This window comes from Myotis daubentonii, chromosome Y, assembly GCF_963259705.1.
Source record: "Myotis daubentonii chromosome Y, mMyoDau2.1, whole genome shotgun sequence".
NCBI classification, from domain to species: Eukaryota; Metazoa; Chordata; class Mammalia; order Chiroptera; family Vespertilionidae; genus Myotis; species Myotis daubentonii.
The window spans coordinates 1767242-1779500 of NC_081862.1; the positions used below are offsets into that span (position 1 = coordinate 1767242).

Genomic DNA, 12259 nt, shown 5'->3' on the forward strand with positions numbered 1-12259 from the left:
TATATTTGTTACATAGTTGCTTAGAGTTGCAGGTCAGAGGCCTGCAGCCGCAGGCGGGGAATTTTGGAGTCCTCTGTCACTGAAGCAAGCAAGCCTCATGTTAGTTTCAAGCTGCCTGGCTGCCGGCCGCCATCTTGGCTGGCAGTTAATTTGCAAATTGCCCTGATTAGCCAATGGGAAGGGTAGTGGTCGTATGCCAATTACCATGTTTCTCTTTTATTAGATAGGATATATATATATATATATATATATATATATATATATAATTTTCTTAAGCTGTTCTCTCTCTGGGAGCACACACACCCCTCACCCTTTCCCCTCTACTCGCCCCCCAATAGGTGTGCATCTCCTAAACTAAGAGACCCAGGAGACTTGCACCAGGGAGTATGGGCAGTGGCAGGTCATTCAGGCTAACCCCCTGAACCTGGCTCCAAGGCCCCTTTGCTATGACTTTCCAATGAGCCAAAGCAGCCCGCCTAGGCTGAATTCTTTCCTTTAACCTTTCTAGAGCAACACAGCAGCCCAGCCTAGGCGCTCTCCTGCAGCTGCTTCTATCCTAAGTCCTTCCTTATTTCACTGTCCCCAGCTTTAATAAACATTCTTTCAAAATAAAAATAAATAAATAGCCATTGCTTGGTGCCTCAGTTGGTTGGAGCATCCTCCCATACACCAAAAATTTTTGGGTTCCACCCCCAGTAGGGGTGTGTATGGGCTACAAGTGATCGATGTTTCTCTCACATATCTATGTTTCCCTCTCTTTCTTTCTCTTCCTCTCTCTCTAAAATCAATAAACATATATTCTCACGTGAGGATTAAAAAATAATAGTAGAGGGCGATAAATGGTGATGGAAAAAAATAAAATAAAGCCTGGAAACCAAGATGGCGGCATAGGTTAACGCAGGAGATTGCTGCCTCGAACAACCAATTCAAGGGTACACCTAAAAGACAGAACGGACATCATCCAGAACCACAGGAAGGCTAGCTGAGTGGTAATTCTACAACTAGGAGGAAAGAGAATATCATACCCAGACTCAGAGGAGGCGCAGTGCTGAAGTGAAATACTCAGGTTCGGAGTGTGCGGTTGTTGTTTTCAATCGGGAGGGAGTTTCTGACTCTGAGCTCCAGATCCGGGCGAGTCTCTAGGGACCCAGATTCAAACAGGAGAAGCGGGACTGTCTGGCTTCGGTCGGAACTCGAAGGCAGCTTTCTCTCCGAGGTTTGCAGCAGTTGCTGGGAGTCTGTGAGGCAGAGCCCCTAGGGACGGAACTGAGAGCAGCCATAACTGCGCGCTGCAGCCCGCCCTGTAGATCCCCGGGGACCCGCCCCGCCCAAGCCCTGCGCAGAGCCATTTGCCGCATAGCCTCAGGCAAACGCTAGATTAGCACCGCCCTAGAGATCCAGCACAGAAGCTCTCCCACTGCAGACACAGCTGACTCTCATAGCCAGTTAGCCTGGAGGTCAAATCACCCCCATTATTGCCAACCGACAACAATCAAGGCTTAACTACAACAAGACTGTGCACAAAGACCACTAGGGGGTGCACCAAGAAAAGATAAAAAAATGCGGAGACAAAGAAACAGGATGCAAATGTCAGAAATGGAAGATATAGAGCTCAAAACCACACTTTTAAGGTCTCTCAAGAACTGTCTAGAAGCTGCCGATAAACTGAGTAAGGCCCTCGAAAAGACTGGTGAGACCGCTGATAAATGTAGTGAGATTCTCAAGAAATCTAATGAGATCGTCGATATTGTGATAAAGAACCAACTAGAAATTAAGCATACACTGACTGAAATAAAGAATATTGTACAGACACCCCACAGCAGACCAGAGGAGCGCAAGAATCAAGTCAAAGATTCGAAATGCGAAGAAGCAAAAAACACACAACTGGAAAAGCAAAATGAAAAAAGAATCTGAAAATATGAAGATAGTGTAAGGAGCCTCTGGGACAGCTTCAAGCGTACCAACATCAGAATTATAGGGGTGCCAGAAGATGAGAGAGAGCAAGATATTGAAAACCTATTTGAAGAAATAATGACAGAAAACTTCCCCCACCTGGTGAAAGAAATAGACTTACAGGTCCAGGAAGCGCAGAGAACCCAAACAAAAGGAATCCAAAGAGAGCCACACCAAGACACATCATAATTAAAATGCCAAGAGCAAAAGACAAAGAGAAAATCCTAAAAGCAGCAAGAGAAAGAAACTCAGTTACCTACAAGGGAATACCCATACGGCTGTCAGCTCATTTCTCAACAGAAACTTTGCAGGCCAGAAGGGAATGGCAAGAAATATTCAAAGTGATGAATACCAAGTACCTACAACCAAGATTACTTTATCCAGCAAAGCTATCATTCAGAACTGAAGGTCAGATAAAGAGCTTCACAGATAAGGAAAAGCTAAAGGAGTTCATCACCACCAAACCAGTATTATATGAAATGCTGAAAGGTATCCTTTAAGAAGAGGAAGAAGAAGAAAAAAGGTAAAGATACAAATTATGAACAACAAACATGCATCTATCAACAAGTGAATCTAAGAATCAAGTGAACAAATAATCTGGTGATCACAATAGAATCAGGGACATAGAAAGAGAAGGGACTGACTATTCTTGGGGGGAAAGGGGCGTGGGAGATGCGGGAAGAAACTGGACAAAAACTGTGCACCTATGGATGAGTACAGTGGGTGGGGAGTGAGGGCGGAGGGTGGGGTGGGAACTGGGAAGAGGGGAGTTATGGGGGAAAAAAAGAGGAACAAATGTAATAACCTAATTCACCTAGTACTTACAAACTGATAAGAAACAGATCAACAAAAAATAAAATAAAATAAAGAATAATAATATAATTACATAGATATAGAACATTAACAAACAAGTATACAAAAATATAAAAGTGAGTAAAAAATAACTAATTCAGAAGAGTTGTCATCACATAGAAGGAGGAAGGTCTGACGGGTGAGCAGTGCTCTAAGACCTGCATGGGGACATATGGGAAAATTATTACTCATGGTAGTTAGGGGGTTGGGTTGTGGGCCAGGGTAGGAAGTAGTTCACTGTTGTATCAGGTTCCATGTCAGCCATGGCATCATCTGCCAGGTTTCATGAAAGTCGGGTTGGTAGGGTCTGTAGTTCCATGGGTCTGAGGTTGGAACATAGCTGAAGTCACGACGTTATCTCTAACTTGCCCGAAACTCTGTTTCTGTGGTGACTAGACCTGAGTCTTTGTTCCTAAGACTGTGTGATGCTGATCAGAATCTAGTGATTAGGAAAGGTGGCACAGTCCACATGTGCAAAGGAGGAAGGATAAGAAAGAAAGGAGGCAAGGTGGTCCTGGTGCCATTGGACTGGACAAGGCCAGTGTGAAGACAGAAGGCAGAGAGGAGAAAGGGCCAGGTTGCAGAGTAGAGATTCTTTGCAGTTACGTGACTGTCATTATATGTGTGTCATGAAAGGCCAATTTTTTTTTTTTTTGCTGTTTAGGGCAATTTTATTTTTAAATCCTCACCCAAGGATATTCATTGAATTTAGAGAGAGGAAAGGAGAGAGACAGAAAGGGAGACAGAAACATCAATGTGAGAGAGGAACATTTATCCGTTGCCTCCCGTGTACACCCCAATACAGATCAAACCTGAAACCTTGTGGTGTACAAGACAATACTCCAACCAACTGAGCCGCCCAGCCACGGCTAGGCCAATTTAAATATATATATATATATTGAACAGAGGATGAAGTACAGATGGGGTTTTGTCTATTTTTAAACATTTTAAGAAAATTAGCTGATGCTCCTAATAAAAGCATAAGCCTAATGAAACATCAAAAAACATTTCCAATCATCCTTGGTCTGTCCTTAGATCACTCTCTGATTCAGAATTCTGAAAAAATAAGAATCCCCAGATTTTGAAATAATTACCAACCAAAAATGATTTCTGACCCGGCAGGCGTGGCTCAGAGATTGAGCATCGACCTATGAACCACGAAGTCGCAGTTCGATTCCCAGTCAGGGGACATGCCCAGGTTGTGCGCTCGATCCCTGCTGTGGGGTGTTCAGGAGACAGCTAATCCATGATTCTCTATCATCATTGATGTTTCTCTCTCTCTCCCTCGCCCTCTCCCTTCCTCTCTGAACTTATATGTATTATTGATTTCTCACCATCTTTTAGCTAAACCTTCTTGGGTGGCCTTCAGAGTGGAACAGAATAAACATCAGAAGGTGAGTATTCCCCAAATCCTGTTGAAAAGAAATTCTTCCTCCTGGATGCAAATGCAGGGAAGAGGAGAAAAAATCAGAGTGCAGCCTAGAAACTGCCACCTTTCTTTCCTGACCTCTTCAACAAAATGCCCAATATCATCTCAGTCGTTAATAACATCAGCTACAATAGTAGCTGCCACGGGTTTTATCTTCACAATGCTTCAGACTCTAAGAATTCTACGTGAATAAACTCACTTAAACCTTACCACAACCCTATGAGGTAGGTACTATAACTATCACCGTTTCTGATGAGGAAACTGAGGTTTCAGACATATACAAGTGTTTGATTATATGTCTGAGATCACAGTATTGGTGGGCATGCACTCTAATCCATAGCTTCATCTCTAAACCACTTACAAGCTCATTAAAATTTCCATACTTTTATGCAGTTTCCACTGTCTTATCCATACATGATTACATCTTTCACTGACTGATGATTCCAAACACTATGCTGCCGTGAGAGATACACTAAGACTTCTGACTCGCGGAAGCTTACTGACATATAGGCAGTTTGCACAGTGAATGGTCCCCCATGAAGAAGGACATAGGAACCCCAGCATCAGAGCCTCCTGGTCAAATAAAAGAAAGCATCTCTCAACTCTGGGGAGCTTCAGGTTTGACAATTGAGAAACAATAAATAAAGTGACTTAAGAACTTCATAGAGATGACACACTATTCAATAGAAGCTCATCCATCTGGAACTGGTTTTGAATGCTCATTCCAGTAAGAAGCATGGCTTCTTTCTCTGAGCTCTAATTAGGCCAGTGTCATCTTGTTTGAATCATTTGCTCCGCCTGCCTACGTCTGCATTGTGAGCTCTTTGGTTCACAGCAGATTTTTCTCTTCCAGAAGTCCCAGGCCCAGCTCAGGGTCCCTGAGGGCCCCTGAATGTTGGCTGAAAGAGTGCTTTAAAATTTACAAATTAAACTAGAATAGGGTCAAAAAATAATGAAGATAATTTACATGTGATTTCAAATACAGAGACGACTGAGAGGTACATTGATAGCAGGACTGTAATTTGACATTCACACTGTATCAAAGAGCTCACAGAACACTTTGGTGAACACCGTTATATGTCATGTTCATTATAACATTAAGAATTAGCATGTTATAGGTCAGGAAAAATGAAGAGAACTAGCTAGTAGCACAACCTTATTCAAACAGAATTGGTGGGATCCAACTACTCTAATTACAAATATTCTTTCCGTGATATACTAATTTGCACATCCTATATAATATGCTAAGTGTCCAGTCGCCCGTTCAACCAATCAAAGCATAATATGATGATGACATGCTAATGCCACTAACTGCTCGCTATGATGTGCACTGACCACCAAGGGGCAGACAGTCAACCGGTAGACCAGTTGCTATGACGTGCACTGATCACCAGGAGGAAGACGCTCTGACCTATAGGTTAGCTTGCTGCTGGGGTCCAGCTGATCAGGACTGAGCGAGATGGCCGGACACACCCTGGAGTCCTCCTGCGGTTCCTCCCCAGCTGGCCAACCTCCCGCGTCCCTCCCCAGCCCCGATCGTGCCCCAGTGGGGTCCCTCAGCCTAGCCTGTGCCCTCTCGCAATCCAGGACCTCTCGGGGAATGTCGGAGCGCCAGTTTTGGCCTGATCCCACAGGCCAGGATGAGGGACCCCGCTGGTGCATGAATTCGTGCACTGGGTCTCTAGTTTTAGCATAATTTTCCTTATTTTCATGATAGGTTTCTGCCAGCCATTTCTTTTTAAAAATATATGTTTTTATTGATTTTAGAGAGAAAGAGGAAGGGAGAGGGAGAGAAGCATCAGTGAGAGAGAAAAACATGGATCGGTTGCCTCCTACACAGACCCCCACCTGGGATCTAACCCATAACCAGGACATGTACCATGACCGGGAATGGAACCGGCAACCCTTCAGTTCAACCAACTGAGCTACACCAGCCAGGGCTCTGCCAACTATTTTTCTTTCTTTCTTTTTTATTCTTAATCCTCACCCAAGGATATTTTCTCATTGATTTTTAGGGAGAATAGAAGAGAGAGGGAGAGACAGAGAGAAATATCAATGTGAGAGACACATTGATTGGTTGCCTCCTGCATAAGTCCAGACCAGGGCATGGGCCAGGGAGGAGGATCCTGCAACCAAGTCACTGGCCCTTGATCGGAATAGAACTAAGGACCCTTCAATCCGCAGGCTGACACTCTATCAACTGAGCTACACTGGTTAGGGCCCAACTATGACTTATTTTCTTACCAGTATCTTTCACTCTCACTGTTCTATAAAAAAAAAAGATCCTTAAGGCACGGGTTCTAGTCTTCAATTCACAACCCACATTGGCCATTTCTTTTTCCTCTAATATTCATACTTCCCAGGTATTTCAGAGTTGTTGAAGTGTTCATTGAAGTCATGTATGTGAAAATATATCATAAACCCTACATAATTAAATAAATGCATGTTACCTTTTAATATGGGACTTCCACATTGAAGGCAAAGTCCAGGACGTCATTAAGTAATGAGTCTACTTTGAAGGAATTGTCAGGAACAGCAAATTTGTTGACCACCAGTGGCTCAGAGCAGACTCAGAAACCAGTGCCCCCTCCTGGAGAAGCAAGTCCCTCTGGACAGCACCCTAGATCGAAATTGGGTAAGTTACATAATTTGGAGATTTCAGTTTCACTAATTCTTCTAGAAAGGCTAATCAGTATAGCCTAGGTATGTGGGGTGGACTTTGCATAGGCCTGGATTTGAAACTGGAGTGAGCGCTGAAGCTTTGAGCTAATCTTACCAACTCTCTGAGCTCCTGAATGCTAATGTGTAAAGTGAACATAAGGAAACATGGGCCACATAAAGTTTGATAGCATTAAATTAAACCTTAAACAATTGACACATGCAAGTTGTCCAATAAATCCATCTGTGATAATAGCAACCATATTCTCTTGGTGTTGTGTGCCCAGGTCTTTACTCAGTGCCTAACGCATAATGTTCCCTCAATACATACTTTATGAATGACCAAAGCTTGGGAGGTTGAACCTCAGAATGGGATCATCTAGAAACTAAAATTGAATCAGCCACCAATAGTCAGTGTGGAGTGCTAGTCTTTTAGTTAATGGAGGAAAATACCACATACTATAATAGAACAGGCGATCATTTGATGGTAGGACATTGTGTGTTTTCTGATAAGATAGGGACTAATGTTCCAGGCCTCATCCCCTCAGTCACCTGCCCTTCTCCCATGTAGACCTCAGGAGAAAGGAGATCGAAGTGAAGATGTATAGCCTACGAGAGAGGAAGTGTTGTGTCTACCAAGAGGTCAGCGAGCCCCAGGACGATGACTACCTATGTAAGCTCACCCTCACCAAGGAGCATGTTATGTCTTGATGCAAGAATTTCACTTGGTCTTTGGGTGCCCAAATCATTCCCTTCCTCTCGTGACCGGGAGTACAGGATTGAGGCTCACTGATGTGAGCTCTTTCCGAAGCTCTTCATGTCCAGGAACATGCACTGCACCCTCCCTCTTCCCTGTTGCTCTTGCCTCCAGATTGTGAGAAGTGTCAGAACTTCTTCATTGACAGCTGTGCTGTGCATGGGCCTCCTACGTTTGTAAAAGACAGTGCCGCGGACAAGGGGCATGCCAACCGCTCAGCCCTCACTCTGCCCCCTGGGTTGAGAATCGGACCATCAGGCATCCCTGAGGCTGGGCTTGGAGTGTGGAATGAGGAATGTGATCTGCCCGAGGGCCTGCACTTTGGCCCTTATGAGGGTCAGATCACAGAAGATGAAGCCACAGCCAACAACGGCTACTCCTGGCTGGTGAGAACTTTACCTCTTCCCTGTCCTCTGGCTTCCCCGTCCCTCCTGTGGCTTGGGGGGCCCCCACCTTCTACATGCTAGGACATGGATGGGGACCATATGGTTAGTTAGCTCTGTGTACTGGGTGGACTTTGCATGAACATGGAGCTCCTCTCTAAGGATCAGAGGGTAAATGGGAGCAAAGTGGTACAGACTCCTCCCTTGGGGGCTCCTGCTTAGTGGACAAATCAATTCCGACGTGTAGATAATGAGTAAGAAAAATATCCTGTGATCACCATTGGCAGTTGAATCACCATGCAGGCTGAAAGAGATTTGATGACAGTAGAATAAAGTAATTCTTCTATTATATACACACAACCACACACACACACACACACACACACACACACACACACACACACACACACACGGCCTTTAACTTCTTTTCCTGAAATGCAGATCACCAAAGGGAGAAACTGCTATGAGTATGTGGATGGAAAGGATACATCTCAGGCCAACTGGATGAGGTAAGGTCACTAGGCTTCTGGGTGCCAGAGAGGATACTCATGCCTCACAACCCACATGTCTGTCCTTCCCATCATGCCTCCCTAATGGTCTCCCTCAGTTCTCTGTTCCCCTTTTTTCTCCATACATTGATCTTTAACATCTAGAGACATTTAGGAAAAAAGGAGGTAAAAGTATAGCATATGTCCTCAAAATAGAAGTCTCTGGTTTGGGCACTGACTGGGAAAACCTTGAGGACCCTGTATTACTCTGTGATTTATCTAATGGACATTAGTTAAACACCTACTATGTTCCAGTTTAGAGGAAGGAATCCATTACTTACACAGATTACACAATCCATGACCCTAGGGAGGACTTACTGCAGACGGACATGAAACATTTTATTTCATAAACATTTAACTCTAATTTTCCTATTTTTCAAGAAGTGCCCAGTGCCCAGATAGCCTTGAACCAAGGATAGTCTAAACCTGTGAGGGCAGCACATCATCCCAGACTCAGTTCTAACTACAACTGGGTGTTGGAGCCTGCAGAGTAATAGTGCTCATGGCCCTTTCCTGAGGGGCTCTCTTGTGTCAGGGGAGACAGATTATGAATAAACTACTATTGTTCTGTGTTATTTTTCTAAGACAGAGAGACCTCCACGTTTCTGTGGGAACCTGGGGGAGGCAACTGAATGATGCCTTCAATAAAGTGTGGGGAGACTCGACAAAGGCCTCTGAAGAGAAGGTAGACTTGGACTGAGTGTTGAATGATGTGAGTCCTAGATCAAGCCCCGAGTTCTGTGGTGTAACACCGAACCTGACTTACAGCTTAGAGAAGCTAGAGGTCACCAGGTTTGATGGGGAAGTCTGCAATGAGGCTTTGGAAATGGCATTAGGCAGGATGAGCACTGTGAGCAGGACTTAGAGACAGGAATTCACATGACATTGTGACAGAGGCTTGGACATTGAACAGAAGTTTCCCCAGGAGCATGGGTGTGGGTGCCATCAGTGCTGAGGGCCTTAAGCTTCAGTGAGGAGCTGGGCACGAATATGACAGGTAGTGGAAACTCATCGCCTGTGCTTTTCTTTCCTTTCATCTGCCTCAACGCCAGGTATGTGAACTGCGCCCGGGATGACCAAGAACAGAACCTGGTGGCCTTTCAATATCACAGGCAGATTTTCTACCGAACCTGCCGGGTCGTGAGGAAGGGCTGTGAGCTGCTGGTCTGGTATGGAGAAGAGTATGGCCAAAAGCTGGGCATCAAGAGGGGCAGCAAGTGGAAGACAGAGCTTGTGGCCGGGAGAGGTGGGCACCACTCTTCTTCAACATGGAAAGAAAGAATTCTTAGAAGTTTTCATGCTCCAACTCTCAAGTAGAGTAAACTCCACTCTAGAGTCAGCAAAGCTTCAAATCAGATGCTGCAGAAATTGATGGCTCATCACATAGGTTTTTGATTCTTAGGAACAATTTTAATATTTTTATTTTTGTTCTAATTTTTAAAAATATGCTTTTATTGGTTTTAGAGACAGAAATGAAGGGAGAGGGAGAGAAATATTAATCTGCTGCCTCCTTCATTATCCCTACTGGGGATCAAGTCCACCACCCAGACATGTGCCCTGACCAGGAATCAAACTGGCTACCTCTGGGTGAATGGGACAATGCTCAACGAACTGAGCCACACTGGCCAGGGGCTATATTTGTTCCATTTTAAAAAATTCTTCATGCACAAAATACACAGCATCATATAGTGCTGAAAGGGTTAGAGGCAAAAAAAAAAAAAAAGGTTTCAGGCACTTAGCCAGCTCTCTTATCAAGGTGGTTGTTTGTGGGTTGCTGTTTTGTTTGTTTTTTTTTAACACTTTAGCTGTTTCTTCTTCATTTACTGCATATTTCTAAATGAAATGTGTGTGTTATCATGCATTCATTCATTATTTTGTGACTTGCCATGTGAATTCCTACGCGGTGCCACCCAGAGTTCTGGGAGCTGGAAATACAGATCAACAGGATGATCAGAATCACTGCTCCTGAGCAGGTGGCTGGTGAAGGAGGGAAGCCCTGGCAGACATATGTGCATGTGCTTAATATTACACAGTGGTTAGCACTTTGGAGAAAACGGGCCCAGGACAAGTGCCTAGGGATCACTGTGAGGGGAAGGTGGGTGTGTCGGATTGCAAAGGTCAAGGGAAGGCTTTCTCAGGAGACAACAGTTACAACAGTTGTGTCACAAGGTCCCAGGCAGAAGGAGTGGCTGGTGCAGGGAAGGAAAGAGGTGGGGTGTAGAGCTGGCTGAGGGCTACTCCCGTCTCAGTCTCGGTACAGAGGGTAAGAACAGAGGTTGGACAGATGCCTAGCAGCCTGGAAATACAGTGCCTATGATCCAAGCTGAGATACTGGGGACTTTCTTGAGTGAGACGGGACAATTGAGCAGTTTTCAGCTGCAGAGTGGCATGTTCTAAAACTATGCTTTGTTAAATTTTTTGGAAAATAAACTTCAGTGGGGAATCCCCTCTGAGATTATTTCAACTCCAAGTGAGAGAGGAAGGCAGACTGGCTGGAGAGGGACGGGAGTCAGGAGTGTAAGAAGCAGGTTGGGGAAATATTTTTGTTGTTGTTGTTAATCCTCACCCAAGGATATTTTTCCACTGATTATTTTTTGAGAGAGAGTAGAAGGGGGAGAGACAGAGAGAGAAACATCAATAGCTTGTCTCCCACGGGCACCCCAACCAGGGCTGGGGATTGAGCTTGCAACCAAGGGACGTGCCCTTGACTAGAATCTAACCCAGGAGCCTGGAGTCCCCAAGGTGACGCTCTATCACTGAGCCAAACTGGCTAGGGCATGGTTGGGGAGATATTTTGAAACAGGACTTTGTAGTGTATTTGAAATAGGCTAACACTGAAAGAAATCAAGTAGGAATACTGTGTGAGGAAAGACATATTTCCATTTTAAGATTTGTGGAAAACTGAGAGAAGCAATTGCTAGTTGGGGCGTATTGTTCCTCTATTTTTAAATATTTTTATTGATTTGAGAGAGAGAGGAAGGGAAATGAAGAGAGAGATAGAAATATCAACATGGATCAGCTGCCGCCTGCTGGGATAGAGCACAAAACCTGGGCATGTGCCCTGACCAGGAATCAAACTGGTGACGACCTGGTTCATGGGCTGGTGCTCAACCAGTGAGATACCTGGCCAGGCCTGTGGTTTTTCTCTTTAACATGACTTAGAAGATACATGTATATGGAAATGTCACGATAGTCAAACCCATATAAGGAGTCAAATGGCTTCTGATGGTCCTTGATCTGTAAGACCTTTTTTCTTTTCAATCCTCACCCAAGGATATTTTTCCATTGATTTTTATAGAGAGTGAAAGACAGAGGGAAAGACAGAGAGAAATATCAATGTGAGAGGAACACATCGATTTGTTGCCTCCTGCACAATCCCTGACCAGGTCCTGGGCCGGGTAGAAGCCTGCAACCAAGGCACATGCCCTTGATGGGAATCAAACCCACGACCTTTCTGTCCACAGGCTGAGGCTCTATCCACTGTTCCACACTGACCAGGGCTGTAGAAAAGACTTTGATATGGGGTCTCTGGATTTCTGTAGAAGAGTAGTGCAGACAAAGAAAAAGAAAAGTAGACTGTGAAGGAACACTTTGTGGGAGGCAGAGCTTGCACTGTCAACACAGAATGATTCTGGAGACAGGTCTTACCAGGAGACAGAGCGTAAGGCACAGGCAGCCT

At 44.6% G+C, this 12259-nt stretch overlaps 1 pseudogene; it reads left to right on the top strand.

Moving 5' to 3' along the window:
* LOC132225600 (histone-lysine N-methyltransferase PRDM9-like) overlaps window positions 1-9831 on the top strand; it is a 36140-nt pseudogene extending 26309 nt beyond the window's left edge.
* Window positions 9832-12259: the final 2428 nt, after the last annotated feature.